This window comes from Octopus bimaculoides, unplaced genomic scaffold (assembly GCF_046866305.1).
Source record: "Octopus bimaculoides isolate indiv1 unplaced genomic scaffold, ASM4686630v1 contig39, whole genome shotgun sequence".
Taxonomy (NCBI): Eukaryota; Metazoa; Mollusca; class Cephalopoda; order Octopoda; family Octopodidae; genus Octopus; species Octopus bimaculoides.
In genome coordinates, this window is record NW_028315289.1 from 564924 (window position 1) to 578834 (window position 13911).

Consider the following 13911-nt stretch of genomic DNA (forward strand, 5'->3'; position numbering starts at 1 on the left):
AAATACAGAAAGCATACGCAGATTAACCAAAATTCAGCGGGTGGGAACCTCTTGTGAGACTACTACTTATCCATGAAACATGTTGACAGTGATGATCGTGCAGCTGAAAAGTTTTCCCGTGAAGATATTGAAAATAGCTTTCATGTCATGTTCACTGTTGAACAACCATCAACCTGAGAGAACAGGAACAAATAGTGTAAAGCATTCTCTCCCATAATTCAAACGATTTGCATATTCTGTGACTCTATAAAGGGAGATAATAGTTGCGTTAGTTTCTAAAAAAATTCATATCCTTGTTCTGGGAACTGGCAGTGAACTATCTCTTTCAACCTCTGGCATTCGATATGTTTGTAGGGACTGGACCACTGAGCACGAACTTTTAGTCATTGTTTGCAGCTCTCCTTACCGAGGTGCCAGATGATGCCCGTTGGGATGCTTAACTTTTCCAACCACATGGTTCCGGGTTCAGTCCCACTGCGTGGCACCTTGGGCAAGTGTCTTCTACTATAGTCTCGGGACGACCAAAGCCTTATGAGTGGTTTTGGTAGACGGAAACTGAAAGACGCCCGTCGTATACATGTGTATACATGTGTATATATATATATATATATATATATATATATATATATATATATATATATGTATGTATGTGCGTGTATATGTTTGTGTCTGTTCCCCAACATCGCATGACAACCGATGGTGGTGTGTATACGTCCCTGTAACTTAGCGGTTCGGCAAAAAGTGGACGATATAATAAGTGCCAGGCTTACAAAGAATAAGTCCTGATGAAAATAAATTGAATCCGCTGTTTTAATGCTTGTTAAAATTTACAGCTTGTGTAAATTAAAAAGAAAAAGAATGCTTACAGCACCTAGGGTTCCCAAGCGGTCACCCATCTAAGTACTAACTAGGCTCGATGTTGCTTAACTTCGGTGATCGGACGAGAACCGGTGCTTTCAACGTGATATGGCCGTAAACATCTATACAGTAAATTTTAATCTATTTATTCTATAAACTTATACTAAATCATTTTCATTTTTTAGAATGTATTTTTCTTTCTTTCACTTTGTATATAACTTGGCAATCCTTCGGTAAAAAGACATTATCTTTCATCTTCACTGTGCCATCTTAGCGATCTTTCTATAAAAAACAAATTATCGTTCACCTTCACAGTGCTGAACAGTTAAACGCTGGCAACAACACTTACTAATCATTCACATCATATACTACTACCTATACATTGCACACTTTAACGACTTATGAACTTTCCCTATTTTCCTTCTCACTCTTACGGTCATTTAAGTTTTTATTTGCTTGGCACCCGTTATACACGTTCATCTTTACCAGAAAACAATTCACATTTTGTGCGCCAGTGCTTTCGAAACAATGTTATTATATGCCGGTGTAATGACGTTATACGACCGTTATATCCATTGGGTCGGATATAAAATAGCACCAATTTATTTACAGATTATAACCAGCATTGATACTGATCGCGCAAATGAGAAATAATGAATATATGTGCGGCCGTATTTTTCGCTTTTAAGTTGCAAAAAAATAAATGTTAAAGCCTCAATTTCTATATAAATTGAAAGAAATCAAATGTTCTGAAAAATAAAATTGCGTTAGTATGATATTATAGAATAAATACATTAAAATTTACTTCTGTGATGTTTACGGCCATATCACGTTGAAAACACCGGTTCTCGTCCGATCACCGAAGTTAAGCAACATCGAGCCTAGTTAGTACTTAGATGGGTGACCGCTTGGGAACCCTAGGTGCTGTAAGCATTTTTTTTGCTTCTTTTAACATTTTTTAAAAAATTAATTTAAACAAATTGAATTTTGATAATGTAATATGATAAAAGAAAGTGGATTCGATTTACTTTCAATATGAAATACAGAAAGCATACGCAGATTAACCAAAATTCAGCGGGTGGGAACCTCTTGTGAGACTACTACTTATCCATGAAACATGTTGACAGTGATGATCGTGCAGCTGAAAAGTTTTCCCGTGAAGATATTGAAAATAGCTTTCATGTCATGTTCACTGTTGAACAACCATCAACCTGAGAGAACAGGAACAAATAGTGTAAAGCATTCTCTCCCATAATTCAAACGATTTGCATATTCTGTGACTCTATAAAGGGAGATAATAGTTGCGTTAGTTTCTAAAAAAATTCATATCCTTGTTCTGGGAACTGGCAGTGAACTATCTCTTTCAACCTCTGGCATTCGATATGTTTGTAGGGACTGGACCACTGAGCACGAACTTTTAGTCATTGTTTGCAGCTCTCCTTACCGAGGTGCCAGATGATGCCCGTTGGGATGCTTAACTTTTCCAACCACATGGTTCCGGGTTCAGTCCCACTGCGTGGCACCTTGGGCAAGTGTCTTCTACTATAGTCTCGGGACGACCAAAGCCTTATGAGTGGTTTTGGTAGACGGAAACTGAAAGACGCCCGTCGTATACATGTGTATACATGTGTATATATATATATATATATATATATATATATATATATATATATATATATATGTATGTATGTGCGTGTATATGTTTGTGTCTGTTCCCCAACATCGCATGACAACCGATGGTGGTGTGTATACGTCCCTGTAACTTAGCGGTTCGGCAAAAAGTGGACGATATAATAAGTGCCAGGCTTACAAAGAATAAGTCCTGATGAAAATAAATTGAATCCGCTGTTTTAATGCTTGTTAAAATTTACAGCTTGTGTAAATTAAAAAGAAAAAGAATGCTTACAGCACCTAGGGTTCCCAAGCGGTCACCCATCTAAGTACTAACTAGGCTCGATGTTGCTTAACTTCGGTGATCGGACGAGAACCGGTGCTTTCAACGTGATATGGCCGTAAACATCTATACAGTAAATTTTAATCTATTTATTCTATAAACTTATACTAAATCATTTTCATTTTTTAGAATGTATTTTTCTTTCTTTCACTTTGTATATAACTTGGCAATCCTTCGGTAAAAAGACATTATCTTTCATCTTCACTGTGCCATCTTAGCGATCTTTCTATAAAAAACAAATTATCGTTCACCTTCACAGTGCTGAACAGTTAAACGCTGGCAACAACACTTACTAATCATTCACATCATATACTACTACCTATACATTGCACACTTTAACGACTTATGAACTTTCCCTATTTTCCTTCTCACTCTTACGGTCATTTAAGTTTTTATTTGCTTGGCACCCGTTATACACGTTCATCTTTACCAGAAAACAATTCACATTTTGTGCGCCAGTGCTTTCGAAACAATGTTATTATATGCCGGTGTAATGACGTTATACGACCGTTATATCCATTGGGTCGGATATAAAATAGCACCAATTTATTTACAGATTATAACCAGCATTGATACTGATCGCGCAAATGAGAAATAATGAATATATGTGCGGCCGTATTTTTCGCTTTTAAGTTGCAAAAAAATAAATGTTAAAGCCTCAATTTCTATATAAATTGAAAGAAATCAAATGTTCTGAAAAATAAAATTGCGTTAGTATGATATTATAGAATAAATACATTAAAATTTACTTCTGTGATGTTTACGGCCATATCACGTTGAAAACACCGGTTCTCGTCCGATCACCGAAGTTAAGCAACATCGAGCCTAGTTAGTACTTAGATGGGTGACCGCTTGGGAACCCTAGGTGCTGTAAGCATTTTTTTTGCTTCTTTTAACATTTTTTAAAAAATTAATTTAAACAAATTGAATTTTGATAATGTAATATGATAAAAGAAAGTGGATTCGATTTACTTTCAATATGAAATACAGAAAGCATACGCAGATTAACCAAAATTCAGCGGGTGGGAACCTCTTGTGAGACTACTACTTATCCATGAAACATGTTGACAGTGATGATCGTGCAGCTGAAAAGTTTTCCCGTGAAGATATTGAAAATAGCTTTCATGTCATGTTCACTGTTGAACAACCATCAACCTGAGAGAACAGGAACAAATAGTGTAAAGCATTCTCTCCCATAATTCAAACGATTTGCATATTCTGTGACTCTATAAAGGGAGATAATAGTTGCGTTAGTTTCTAAAAAAATTCATATCCTTGTTCTGGGAACTGGCAGTGAACTATCTCTTTCAACCTCTGGCATTCGATATGTTTGTAGGGACTGGACCACTGAGCACGAACTTTTAGTCATTGTTTGCAGCTCTCCTTACCGAGGTGCCAGATGATGCCCGTTGGGATGCTTAACTTTTCCAACCACATGGTTCCGGGTTCAGTCCCACTGCGTGGCACCTTGGGCAAGTGTCTTCTACTATAGTCTCGGGACGACCAAAGCCTTATGAGTGGTTTTGGTAGACGGAAACTGAAAGACGCCCGTCGTATACATGTGTATACATGTGTATATATATATATATATATATATATATATATATATATATATATATGTATGTATGTGCGTGTATATGTTTGTGTCTGTTCCCCAACATCGCATGACAACCGATGGTGGTGTGTATACGTCCCTGTAACTTAGCGGTTCGGCAAAAAGTGGACGATATAATAAGTGCCAGGCTTACAAAGAATAAGTCCTGATGAAAATAAATTGAATCCGCTGTTTTAATGCTTGTTAAAAGTTACAGCTTGTGTAAATTAAAAAGAAAAAGAATGCTTACAGCACCTAGGGTTCCCAAGCGGTCACCCATCTAAGTACTAACTAGGCTCGATGTCGCTTAACTTCGGTGATCGGACGAGAACCGGTGCTTTCAACGTGATATGGCCGTAAACATCTATACAGTAAATTTTAATCTATTTATTCTATAAACTTATACTAAATCATTTTCATTTTTTAGAATGTATTTTTCTTTCTTTCACTTTGTATATAACTTGGCAATCCTTCGGTAAAAAGACATTATCTTTCATCTTCACAGTGCCATCTTAGCGATCTTTCTATAAAAAACAAATTATCGTTCACCTTCACAGTGCTGAACAGTTAAACGCTGGCAACAACACTTACTAATCATTCACATCATATACTACTACCTATACATTGCACACTTTAACGACTTATGAACTTTCCCTATTTTCCTTCTCATTCTTACGGTCATTTAAGTTTTTATTTGCTTGGCACCCGTTATACACGTTCATCTTTACCAGAAAACAATTCACATTTTGTGCGCCAGTGCTTTCGAAACAATGTTATTATATGCCGGTGTAATGACGTTATACGACCGTTATATCCATTGGGTCGGATATAAAATAGCACCAATTTATTTACAGATTATAACCAGCATTGATACTGATCGCGCAAATGAGAAATAATGAATATATGTGCGGCCGTATTTTTCGCTTTTAAGTTGCAAAAAAATAAATGTTAAAGCCTCAATTTCTATATAAATTGAAAGAAATCAAATGTTCTGAAAAATAAAATTGCGTTAGTATGATATTATAGAATAAATACATTAAAATTTACTGCTCTGATGTTTACGGCCATATCACGTTGAAAACACCGGTTCTCGTCCGATCACCGAAGTTAAGCAACATCGAGCCTAGTTAGTACTTAGATGGGTGACCGCTTGGGAACCCTAGGTGCTGTAAGCATTTTTTTGGCTTCTTTTAACATTTTTTTAAAAATTAATTTAAACAAATTGAATTTTGATAATGTAATATGATAAAAGAAAGTGGATTCGATTTACTTTCAATATGAAATACAGAAAGCATACGCAGATTAACCAAAATTCAGCGGGTGGGAACCTCTTGTAAGACTACTACTTATCCATGAAACTTGTTGACAGTGATGATCGTGCAGCTGAAAAGTTTTCCCGTGAAGATATTGAAAATAGCTTTCATGTCATGTTCACTGTTGAACAACCATCAACCTGAGAGAACAGGAACAAATAGTGTAAAGCATTCTCTCCCATAATTCAAACGATTTGCATATTCTGTGACTCTATAAAGGGAGATAATAGTTGCGTTAGTTTCTAAAAAAATTCATATGCTTGTTCTGGGAACTGGCAGTGAACTATCTCTTTCAACCTCTGGCATTCGATATGTTTGTAGGGACTGGACCACTAAGCACGAACTTTTAGTCATTGTTTGCAACTCGCCTTACCGAGGTGCCAGATGATGCCCGTTGGGATGCTTAACTTTTCCAACCACATGGTTCCGGGTTCAGACCCACTGCGTGGCACCTTGGGCAAGTGTCTTCTACTATAGTCTCGGGACGACCAAAGCCTTATGAGTGGTTTTGGTAGACGGAAACTGAAAGAAGCCCGTCGTATACATGTGTATACATGTGTATATATATATATATATATATATATATATATATATATATATATATATATGTATGTATGTGCGTGTATATGTTTGTGTCTGTTCCCCAACATCGCATGACAACCGATGGTGGTGTGTATACGTCCCTGTAACTTAGCGGTTCGGCAAAAAGTGGACGATATAATAAGTGCCAGGCTTACAAAGAATAAGTCCTGATGAAAATAAATTGAATCCGCTGTTTTAATGCTTGTTAAAAGTTACAGCTTGTGTAAATTAAAAAGAAAAAGAATGCTTACAGCACCTAGGGTTCCCAAGCGGTCACCCATCTAAGTACTAACTAGGCTCGATGTTGCTTAACTTCGGTGATCGGACGAGAACCGGTGCTTTCAACGTGATATGGCCGTAAACATCTATACAGTAAATTTTAATCTATTTATTCTATAAACTTATACTAAATCATTTTCATTTTTTAGAATGTATTTTTCTTTCTTTCACTTTGTATATAACTTGGCAATCCTTCGGTAAAAAGACATTATCTTTCATCTTCACAGTGCCATCTTAGCGATCTTTCTATAAAAAACAAATTATCGTTCACCTTCACAGTGCTGAACAGTTAAACGCTGGCAACAACACTTACTAATCATTCACATCATATACTACTACCTATACATTGCACACTTTAACGACTTATGAACTTTCCCTATTTTCCTTCTCACTCTTACGGTCATTTAAGTTTTTATTTGCTTGGCACCCGTTATACACGTTCATCTTTACCAGAAAACAATTCACATTTTGTGCGCCAGTGCTTTCGAAACAATGTTATTATATGCCGGTGTAATGACGTTATACGACCGTTATATCCATTGGGTCGGATATAAAATAGCACCAATTTATTTACAGATTATAACCAGCATTGATACTGATCGCGCAAATGAGAAATAATGAATATATGTGCGGCCGTATTTTTCGCTTTTAAGTTGCAAAAAAATAAATGTTAAAGCCTCAATTTCTATATAAATTGAAAGAAATCAAATGTTCTGAAAAATAAAATTGCGTTAGTATGATATTATAGAATAAATACATTAAAATTTACTTCTCTGATGTTTACGGCCATATCACGTTGAAAACACCGGTTCTCGTCCGATCACCGAAGTTAAGCAACATCGAGCCTAGTTAGTACTTAGATGGGTGACCGCTTGGGAACCCTAGGTGCTGTAAGCATTTTTTTTGCTTCTTTTAACATTTTTTAAAAAATTAATTTAAACAAATTGAATTTTGATAATGTAATATGATAAAAGAAAGTGGATTCGATTTACTTTCAATATGAAATACAGAAAGCATACGCAGATTAACCAAAATTCAGCGGGTGGGAACCTCTTGTGAGACTACTACTTATCCATGAAACATGTTGACAGTGATGATCGTGCAGCTGAAAAGTTTTCCCGTGAAGATATTGAAAATAGCTTTCATGTCATGTTCACTGTTGAACAACCATCAACCTGAGAGAACAGGAACAAATAGTGTAAAGCATTCTCTCCCATAATTCAAACGATTTGCATATTCTGTGACTCTATAAAGGGAGATAATAGTTGCGTTAGTTTCTAAAAAAATTCATATCCTTGTTCTGGGAACTGGCAGTGAACTATCTCTTTCAACCTCTGGCATTCGATATGTTTGTAGGGACTGGACCACTGAGCACGAACTTTTAGTCATTGTTTGCAGCTCTCCTTACCGAGGTGCCAGATGATGCCCGTTGGGATGCTTAACTTTTCCAACCACATGGTTCCGGGTTCAGTCCCACTGCGTGGCACCTTGGGCAAGTGTCTTCTACTATAGTCTCGGGACGACCAAAGCCTTATGAGTGGTTTTGGTAGACGGAAACTGAAAGACGCCCGTCGTATACATGTGTATACATGTGTATATATATATATATATATATATATATATATATATATATATATGTATGTATGTGCGTGTATATGTTTGTGTCTGTTCCCCAACATCGCATGACAACCGATGGTGGTGTGTATACGTCCCTGTAACTTAGCGGTTCGGCAAAAAGTGGACGATATAATAAGTGCCAGGCTTACAAAGAATAAGTCCTGATGAAAATAAATTGAATCCGCTGTTTTAATGCTTGTTAAAAGTTACAGCTTGTGTAAATTAAAAAGAAAAAGAATGCTTACAGCACCTAGGGTTCCCAAGCGGTCACCCATCTAAGTACTAACTAGGCTCGATGTTGCTTAACTTCGGTGATCGGACGAGAACCGGTGCTTTCAACGTGATATGGCCGTAAACATCTATACAGTAAATTTTAATCTATTTATTCTATAAACTTATACTAAATCATTTTCATTTTTTAGAATGTATTTTTCTTTCTTTCACTTTGTATATAACTTGGCAATCCTTCGGTAAAAAGACATTATCTTTCATCTTCACAGTGCCATCTTAGCGATCTTTCTATAAAAAACAAATTATCGTTCACCTTCACAGTGCTGAACAGTTAAACGCTGGCAACAACACTTACTAATCATTCACATCATATACTACTACCTATACATTGCACACTTTAACGACTTATGAACTTTCCCTATTTTCCTTCTCATTCTTACGGTCATTTAAGTTTTTATTTGCTTGGCACCCGTTATACACGTTCATCTTTACCAGAAAACAATTCACATTTTGTGCGCCAGTGCTTTCGAAACAATGTTATTATATGCCGGTGTAATGACGTTATACGACCGTTATATCCATTGGGTCGGATATAAAATAGCACCAATTTATTTACAGATTATAACCAGCATTGATACTGATCGCGCAAATGAGAAATAATGAATATATGTGCGGCCGTATTTTTCGCTTTTAAGTTGCAAAAAAATAAATGTTAAAGCCTCAATTTCTATATAAATTGAAAGAAATCAAATGTTCTGAAAAATAAAATTGCGTTAGTATGATATTATAGAATAAATACATTAAAATTTACTGCTCTGATGTTTACGGCCATATCACGTTGAAAACACCGGTTCTCGTCCGATCACCGAAGTTAAGCAACATCGAGCCTAGTTAGTACTTAGATGGGTGACCGCTTGGGAACCCTAGGTGCTGTAAGCATTTTTTTGGCTTCTTTTAACATTTTTTTAAAAATTAATTTAAACAAATTGAATTTTGATAATGTAATATGATAAAAGAAAGTGGATTCGATTTACTTTCAATATGAAATACAGAAAGCATACGCAGATTAACCAAAATTCAGCGGGTGGGAACCTCTTGTAAGACTACTACTTATCCATGAAACTTGTTGACAGTGATGATCGTGCAGCTGAAAAGTTTTCCCGTGAAGATATTGAAAATAGCTTTCATGTCATGTTCACTGTTGAACAACCATCAACCTGAGAGAACAGGAACAAATAGTGTAAAGCATTCTCTCCCATAATTCAAACGATTTGCATATTCTGTGACTCTATAAAGGGAGATAATAGTTGCGTTAGTTTCTAAAAAAATTCATATGCTTGTTCTGGGAACTGGCAGTGAACTATCTCTTTCAACCTCTGGCATTCGATATGTTTGTAGGGACTGGACCACTAAGCACGAACTTTTAGTCATTGTTTGCAACTCGCCTTACCGAGGTGCCAGATGATGCCCGTTGGGATGCTTAACTTTTCCAACCACATGGTTCCGGGTTCAGACCCACTGCGTGGCACCTTGGGCAAGTGTCTTCTACTATAGTCTCGGGACGACCAAAGCCTTATGAGTGGTTTTGGTAGACGGAAACTGAAAGAAGCCCGTCGTATACATGTGTATACATGTGTATATATATATATATATATATATATATATATATATATATATATATATATATATATATATATATGTATGTATGTGCGTGTATATGTTTGTGTCTGTTCCCCAACATCGCATGACAACCGATGGTGGTGTGTATACGTCCCTGTAACTTAGCGGTTCGGCAAAAAGTGGACGATATAATAAGTGCCAGGCTTACAAAGAATAAGTCCTGATGAAAATAAATTGAATCCGCTGTTTTAATGCTTGTTAAAATTTACAGCTTGTGTAAATTAAAAAGAAAAAGAATGCTTACAGCACCTAGGGTTCCCAAGCGGTCACCCATCTAAGTACTAACTAGGCTCGATGTTGCTTAACTTCGGTGATCGGACGAGAACCGGTGCTTTCAACGTGATATGGCCGTAAACATCTATACAGTAAATTTTAATCTATTTATTCTATAAACTTATACTAAATCATTTTCATTTTTTAGAATGTATTTTTCTTTCTTTCACTTTGTATATAACTTGGCAATCCTTCGGTAAAAAGACATTATCTTTCATCTTCACAGTGCCATCTTAGCGATCTTTCTATAAAAAACAAATTATCGTTCACCTTCACAGTGCTGAACAGTTAAACGCTGGCAACAACACTTACTAATCATTCACATCATATACTACTACCTATACATTGCACACTTTAACGACTTATGAACTTTCCCTATTTTCCTTCTCACTCTTACGGTCATTTAAGTTTTTATTTGCTTGGCACCCGTTATACACGTTCATCTTTACCAGAAAACAATTCACATTTTGTGCGCCAGTGCTTTCGAAACAATGTTATTATATGCCGGTGTAATGACGTTATACGACCGTTATATCCATTGGGTCGGATATAAAATAGCACCAATTTATTTACAGATTATAACCAGCATTGATACTGATCGCGCAAATGAGAAATAATGAATATATGTGCGGCCGTATTTTTCGCTTTTAAGTTGCAAAAAAATAAATGTTAAAGCCTCAATTTCTATATAAATTGAAAGAAATCAAATGTTCTGAAAAATAAAATTGCGTTAGTATGATATTATAGAATAAATACATTAAAATTTACTTCTGTGATGTTTACGGCCATATCACGTTGAAAACACCGGTTCTCGTCCGATCACCGAAGTTAAGCAACATCGAGCCTAGTTAGTACTTAGATGGGTGACCGCTTGGGAACCCTAGGTGCTGTAAGCATTTTTTTTGCTTCTTTTAACATTTTTTAAAAAATTAATTTAAACAAATTGAATTTTGATAATGTAATATGATAAAAGAAAGTGGATTCGATTTACTTTCAATATGAAATACAGAAAGCATACGCAGATTAACCAAAATTCAGCGGGTGGGAACCTCTTGTGAGACTACTACTTATCCATGAAACATGTTGACAGTGATGATCGTGCAGCTGAAAAGTTTTCCCGTGAAGATATTGAAAATAGCTTTCATGTCATGTTCACTGTTGAACAACCATCAACCTGAGAGAACAGGAACAAATAGTGTAAAGCATTCTCTCCCATAATTCAAACGATTTGCATATTCTGTGACTCTATAAAGGGAGATAATAGTTGCGTTAGTTTCTAAAAAAATTCATATCCTTGTTCTGGGAACTGGCAGTGAACTATCTCTTTCAACCTCTGGCATTCGATATGTTTGTAGGGACTGGACCACTGAGCACGAACTTTTAGTCATTGTTTGCAGCTCTCCTTACCGAGGTGCCAGATGATGCCCGTTGGGATGCTTAACTTTTCCAACCACATGGTTCCGGGTTCAGTCCCACTGCGTGGCACCTTGGGCAAGTGTCTTCTACTATAGTCTCGGGACGACCAAAGCCTTATGAGTGGTTTTGGTAGACGGAAACTGAAAGACGCCCGTCGTATACATGTGTATACATGTGTATATATATATATATATATATATATATATATATATATATATATATATATGTATGTATGTGCGTGTATATGTTTGTGTCTGTTCCCCAACATCGCATGACAACCGATGGTGGTGTGTATACGTCCCTGTAACTTAGCGGTTCGGCAAAAAGTGGACGATATAATAAGTGCCAGGCTTACAAAGAATAAGTCCTGATGAAAATAAATTGAATCCGCTGTTTTAATGCTTGTTAAAATTTACAGCTTGTGTAAATTAAAAAGAAAAAGAATGCTTACAGCACCTAGGGTTCCCAAGCGGTCACCCATCTAAGTACTAACTAGGCTCGATGTTGCTTAACTTCGGTGATCGGACGAGAACCGGTGCTTTCAACGTGATATGGCCGTAAACATCTATACAGTAAATTTTAATCTATTTATTCTATAAACTTATACTAAATCATTTTCATTTTTTAGAATGTATTTTTCTTTCTTTCACTTTGTATATAACTTGGCAATCCTTCGGTAAAAAGACATTATCTTTCATCTTCACTGTGCCATCTTAGCGATCTTTCTATAAAAAACAAATTATCGTTCACCTTCACAGTGCTGAACAGTTAAACGCTGGCAACAACACTTACTAATCATTCACATCATATACTACTACCTATACATTGCACACTTTAACGACTTATGAACTTTCCCTATTTTCCTTCTCACTCTTACGGTCATTTAAGTTTTTATTTGCTTGGCACCCGTTATACACGTTCATCTTTACCAGAAAACAATTCACATTTTGTGCGCCAGTGCTTTCGAAACAATGTTATTATATGCCGGTGTAATGACGTTATACGACCGTTATATCCATTGGGTCGGATATAAAATAGCACCAATTTATTTACAGATTATAACCAGCATTGATACTGATCGCGCAAATGAGAAATAATGAATATATGTGCGGCCGTATTTTTCGCTTTTAAGTTGCAAAAAAATAAATGTTAAAGCCTCAATTTCTATATAAATTGAAAGAAATCAAATGTTCTGAAAAATAAAATTGCGTTAGTATGATATTATAGAATAAATACATTAAAATTTACTTCTGTGATGTTTACGGCCATATCACGTTGAAAACACCGGTTCTCGTCCGATCACCGAAGTTAAGCAACATCGAGCCTAGTTAGTACTTAGATGGGTGACCGCTTGGGAACCCTAGGTGCTGTAAGCATTTTTTTTGCTTCTTTTAACATTTTTTAAAAAATTAATTTAAACAAATTGAATTTTGATAATGTAATATGATAAAAGAAAGTGGATTCGATTTACTTTCAATATGAAATACAGAAAGCATACGCAGATTAACCAAAATTCAGCGGGTGGGAACCTCTTGTGAGACTACTACTTATCCATGAAACATGTTGACAGTGATGATCGTGCAGCTGAAAAGTTTTCCCGTGAAGATATTGAAAATAGCTTTCATGTCATGTTCACTGTTGAACAACCATCAACCTGAGAGAACAGGAACAAATAGTGTAAAGCATTCTCTCCCATAATTCAAACGATTTGCATATTCTGTGACTCTATAAAGGGAGATAATAGTTGCGTTAGTTTCTAAAAAAATTCATATCCTTGTTCTGGGAACTGGCAGTGAACTATCTCTTTCAACCTCTGGCATTCGATATGTTTGTAGGGACTGGACCACTGAGCACGAACTTTTAGTCATTGTTTGCAGCTCTCCTTACCGAGGTGCCAGATGATGCCCGTTGGGATGCTTAACTTTTCCAACCACATGGTTCCGGGTTCAGTCCCACTGCGTGGCACCTTGGGCAAGTGTCTTCTACTATAGTCTCGGGACGACCAAAGCCTTATGAGTGGTTTTGGTAGACGGAAACTGAAAGACGCCCGTCGTATACATGTGTATACATGTGTATATATATATATATATATATATATATATATATATATATAT

At 36.2% G+C, this 13911-nt stretch overlaps 14 non-coding genes across 14 annotated transcripts; 7 read left to right on the forward strand and 7 right to left on the reverse strand.

Moving 5' to 3' along the window:
- Positions 1-859: 859 nt before the first annotated feature.
- On the reverse strand, positions 860-978 carry LOC149129945 (5S ribosomal RNA). Its single transcript, XR_016239930.1, has one exon. It is a non-coding gene; the product is annotated as a 5S ribosomal RNA (ribosomal RNA).
- Positions 979-1672: 694 nt separating this feature from the next.
- On the forward strand, positions 1673-1791 carry LOC149129946 (5S ribosomal RNA). The gene has a single exon (XR_016239672.1). It is a non-coding gene; the product is annotated as a 5S ribosomal RNA (ribosomal RNA).
- A 966-nt stretch (positions 1792-2757) lies between these two features.
- LOC149129947 (5S ribosomal RNA) lies at positions 2758-2876 on the reverse strand. Its single transcript, XR_016239931.1, has one exon. It is a non-coding gene; the product is annotated as a 5S ribosomal RNA (ribosomal RNA).
- Positions 2877-3570: 694 nt separating this feature from the next.
- LOC149129948 (5S ribosomal RNA) lies at positions 3571-3689 on the forward strand. The gene has a single exon (XR_016239674.1). It is a non-coding gene; the product is annotated as a 5S ribosomal RNA (ribosomal RNA).
- Positions 3690-4649: 960 nt separating this feature from the next.
- Positions 4650-4768, reverse strand: LOC149129949 (5S ribosomal RNA). Its single transcript, XR_016239998.1, has one exon. It is a non-coding gene; the product is annotated as a 5S ribosomal RNA (ribosomal RNA).
- A 694-nt stretch (positions 4769-5462) lies between these two features.
- LOC149129950 (5S ribosomal RNA) lies at positions 5463-5581 on the forward strand. The gene has a single exon (XR_016239675.1). It is a non-coding gene; the product is annotated as a 5S ribosomal RNA (ribosomal RNA).
- A 964-nt stretch (positions 5582-6545) lies between these two features.
- On the reverse strand, positions 6546-6664 carry LOC149129951 (5S ribosomal RNA). Its single transcript, XR_016239933.1, has one exon. It is a non-coding gene; the product is annotated as a 5S ribosomal RNA (ribosomal RNA).
- A 694-nt stretch (positions 6665-7358) lies between these two features.
- LOC149129952 (5S ribosomal RNA) lies at positions 7359-7477 on the forward strand. The gene has a single exon (XR_016239676.1). It is a non-coding gene; the product is annotated as a 5S ribosomal RNA (ribosomal RNA).
- A 958-nt stretch (positions 7478-8435) lies between these two features.
- Positions 8436-8554, reverse strand: LOC149129953 (5S ribosomal RNA). Its single transcript, XR_016239934.1, has one exon. It is a non-coding gene; the product is annotated as a 5S ribosomal RNA (ribosomal RNA).
- A 694-nt stretch (positions 8555-9248) lies between these two features.
- LOC149129954 (5S ribosomal RNA) lies at positions 9249-9367 on the forward strand. The gene has a single exon (XR_016239677.1). It is a non-coding gene; the product is annotated as a 5S ribosomal RNA (ribosomal RNA).
- Positions 9368-10345: 978 nt separating this feature from the next.
- LOC149129955 (5S ribosomal RNA) lies at positions 10346-10464 on the reverse strand. Its single transcript, XR_016239935.1, has one exon. It is a non-coding gene; the product is annotated as a 5S ribosomal RNA (ribosomal RNA).
- A 694-nt stretch (positions 10465-11158) lies between these two features.
- LOC149129956 (5S ribosomal RNA) lies at positions 11159-11277 on the forward strand. The gene has a single exon (XR_016239678.1). It is a non-coding gene; the product is annotated as a 5S ribosomal RNA (ribosomal RNA).
- Positions 11278-12241: 964 nt separating this feature from the next.
- Positions 12242-12360, reverse strand: LOC149129957 (5S ribosomal RNA). Its single transcript, XR_016239936.1, has one exon. It is a non-coding gene; the product is annotated as a 5S ribosomal RNA (ribosomal RNA).
- Positions 12361-13054: 694 nt separating this feature from the next.
- On the forward strand, positions 13055-13173 carry LOC149129958 (5S ribosomal RNA). The gene has a single exon (XR_016239679.1). It is a non-coding gene; the product is annotated as a 5S ribosomal RNA (ribosomal RNA).
- The last annotated feature ends 738 nt before the right edge of the window (positions 13174-13911 follow it).